The sequence below is a fragment of the Ctenocephalides felis genome, unplaced genomic scaffold (assembly GCF_003426905.1).
Source record: "Ctenocephalides felis isolate EL2017-DRISC unplaced genomic scaffold, ASM342690v1 CF-g0.4_SCAFFOLD_00845, whole genome shotgun sequence".
Classification (NCBI taxonomy): domain Eukaryota; kingdom Metazoa; phylum Arthropoda; class Insecta; order Siphonaptera; family Pulicidae; genus Ctenocephalides; species Ctenocephalides felis.
Window position 1 is genome coordinate 51,464,502 of NW_020536999.1, and position 3,838 is coordinate 51,468,339.

Consider the following 3,838-nt stretch of genomic DNA (forward strand, 5'->3'; position numbering starts at 1 on the left):
ATTTGATAATAAATACACATTTGATGTAATTTGCTTGAGCACTTTTTTTAAAAAAAAAAAACAATATATTAGGAGAGATACATAACTAGTAAACTAGCCTTAACGAAATTTCGTACCACAGACTTCAAGATATAGGATCATATGTTATTTTAGGAAATGTGTAAAAAACATGCCTGGGAAAGAGTTGTTGCCTCTTCAGTTTTTGGTTTTATTGTGAAATGATGATAAAAATCTCTCGACAATCTTATATTAGTGGTATTGTTGCAATATAGGATACAGTTTCGAGTGCCTTCATTGCATTGTGCCTAATAATACTTGTCAACAAGGATTTATCCGCTCGAATGATTGCAACAACATACTGCAGTTTAAGGAACTTTTACCCACAATTTTGTTTCCACCTTCCACCTGTATGATTTTACTTCAAACATCCTCGAGGTATATGTTTTTGGTATTAGTAATGTTGAACAATGAGAATGATATAATAATATATAAAATAAATTAATGATGCTTAATGTATTTTAATTAAAAATCAATAACAAAGAACGATCAATATGCATTTCTACAACTATATCTTTGAATTAAGTAGAATATTTGTATAAAAGCGTCAAACCCAGAATTAAAGTACTTTGAATTTGTAAGATATAATTTTTTTAATAATTATACCAATGATTATGTTGCCGAGTTTAGAAAATCAAAACTTTACAGATATCAAAATAAAGTGCAAATTTTGTTTATATTTTATCTTTTATCAAAATCGTTTGAATAAACATATCTAAATGTATTATCGTTGCTGAACGGTAATATAATTAGTTATCTATAATATAAAAATGAATTAGCAAAATGTGTTGGTAAGCGCATAACTCAACAACGCCTGGACCAATTTCGCTAATTCTTTTTTTAAAATGTTCGTTGAAATCTAAGGATGGTTCTTATGGCGAGAAAAAATCGAATAATTGCCGGAAAAACCCTAAAAACAGCCTTTTTCTTTTTCACATACAAACGTTAGTATTTTTACCATCGGATACGCTCCATTTACTCAAGTCAATGGAGCGTTTTGGGTCTGAATTTTTCTACTGTGCTCCAATTCGTATAAAATTTTGAAATTAGGTTTATCTTACTCTCAAGTTCAAAAGTGAGAATAATTTAGACTACACTTTGCCATTTTCCGGCGGGATGACATTACTCTCAGTGGTGTAATTTCTTTTTTTTTCAAAATAACGTGAGATATCAATAAAAGAAAAAAATGTTTTATAAAGATTTTCGAAAAAGCAAATACTCATCATTTTATTTAAAGCAGTTGTACATTTAAGATCCATACGGGGTGGATGTATATACATTTCGGTATAGACCGTAGTGTAAGAAAATTTAATAATTTTTAACTAATTAGTAAATATCAGTATAGGTTATTAAAACAAATGAAACTTTTGATATGTAAACATAAGTACAAGACAACGTTTGTTGGGTCTAGTAATAAATAAATCTATTTGTGACTTAATTTAATAATTTAAAAATATATTAATATCAACTAACATAAGCATCATCTATAGTGATTGAATTCAAAATTATGAAAGTATTTTATTCAAACGATTTTTAGTAGAAAACAAAGTCTAACCAAAATTCTCTCATTATTTTGATTTCTGTAAATTCATTGTAAATAATGTTATTAGAAGAATTTTATATCATAAAAATAATAATTCTTGGAAATACAAAGTGCTTTTATGTTATTTCACATTAAAAATTATTTTATTCATAATGTTCAAGTTGCGGAATTGTGTTGAACTTGTTTTTACCTCATAATTAATAAGGTTTATTACAATCTTAATAATAAAAATAATGTAAATTTATACAGAAACTGAATAAATTTGGAAAATGAAAATTTTGAGCTAGATTGCGATCATGCATAGAAGGGAGCAAACTATTTTGTCTAATTATTTAATTTTGTTCTGTATGAGTGCTAACGGTCACTACATACATTTTCGTATTTCTTAGTCAAAGAATAAAAATCTTATGATGAATGCTCTAGCTGAGAGCATCGGTGTGGCCCAGCCAGAAGGATGGATAAATAGTGTTTTTTTTGCAATATTCGTCAAAGACACATGTGCAGACACTCCAGAGTATGAAGATGGCTACATATGGGTTCAATGCTGGTTATTTTGAAATGTCCGGTACTAGGTGCCATTTGTAAAATCATATTTCTTGTACCAAAGTTTGATTGATAGTATAATTATTTTGGCAAAGGTTGCGTATTTGTTAATTTAGTTTGATTTCTAACTTTGTTTTTTAACATAAGTCATAATTTAATAAACATTCGTAAAATATTTTTTGATTTATTTATAAATAACCTTAGATGTCCGGCACTCAGGGACTTCTCCCTATTATTTATTTAATTTTTATTTTTATAGTTATATTGATTGCCACTGAATGAAAGCTAAGATGCTAGCCAAAACGTATGGATTGTAAATAAATTTGTAAAAACTTTCATACTATTTTTATTGATTTAACGCCCGACTTTTAAACTCAAAAAAAATATATCGATATATATAAGATATATATATATATACATTAATACATATATATATATATATAGAATATATATTATATATATATATAATATATATAGATATATATATAATATCTATATATATATGAATAGTATATATATATATATATATATATATATATAATATAAAATGTTTTAAAGTCATACAAATTTTTAATTGATGTATTGCCCTGAAAACTGAAAATCACATATTTCAACATCAAATTATAATAAAAAATTTAATATATATATATATATATATTATTATATATATATATATATATGTATTAATGTAAATGTGCACATGTATATATCAATTTAATTCGCATTTAAAAGATGAAAACAAACTATTCTTTCTTGAATTTGCGTTCCATTGTTGTGCGTTTGCTTCTGTACCTCTGTGCCTCGGGTTTTCACATGTCTGAACAATTTCATTTCTTTAATATAGGTACTCGGTACGTGTATATACCTAATTCTTTGTGTTCATTTCATTGTGGCTTTCTATGTTAGATTGTATGATTTTTGTTTTCCTTCTTCATCCTGTTACCGCAGGCTGCTAAGGTATATATATCTTTAAATGGCGTTTTTTCTTCTCGGTTTTTAATCTTTTGTTCAATGTTTTATATACATGACGTTCTGTGTACTGAACAAATTTTTTGATGGTGACATCAGATATGTTTGTTATAAGGAAAAGAGGAGGAGCGGTATTTGCATTTAGTAAAAGATTTTTTTCCGAGTTTTTCAACTCTTTCATAATTTGGATATTAAAGAAGGTATTGTGTTCAGTCAGCGGTTTAATTTTTCTGACATGTTGATATTGCTTATGTATATTTTTATACTTATCATTTATCGGAATAAAAATAAAAATATTGAATGCACCTTAAAAAGATAAGGTAGGGTAGAGCGTTGCTAAAGATCCGCAAGTAAGAAGATCCACCACTAATATCTCATAAACAAATAAAGTATATAATTTTATTTTAACGATATTATTCCAATGTAGAAGATAATAGATGTGTAACCAGCCGTCACATCAGTGGCGGATTAAGCTTACTGCCGCCCTAGGCCCTATCTAATCAGGCGTCTTTTTAATAGACAATATTTTACTTTTTCAATTAAATAGATTATTTTAAACTACTTAGATATCATTTTTAATTTCTCGTAGGGTAAGTTATTATAATCGCAAAAGAATCCAAAATATTTTTTTTTGCATATCTCACGTTTCAAGTTTTTTTGAGCATATTGCTATTCCTTAAAAAAAAATGATGTATAAAAATTATTATTAGACATAAGCATACCAAA

The 3,838-nt window shown here is 26.8% G+C and overlaps 1 pseudogene; it reads left to right on the top strand.

The window, feature by feature from the left end:
- LOC113385282 overlaps positions 1–3,601 on the top strand; it is a 6,997-nt pseudogene extending 3,396 nt beyond the window's left edge.
- Positions 3,602–3,838: the final 237 nt, after the last annotated feature.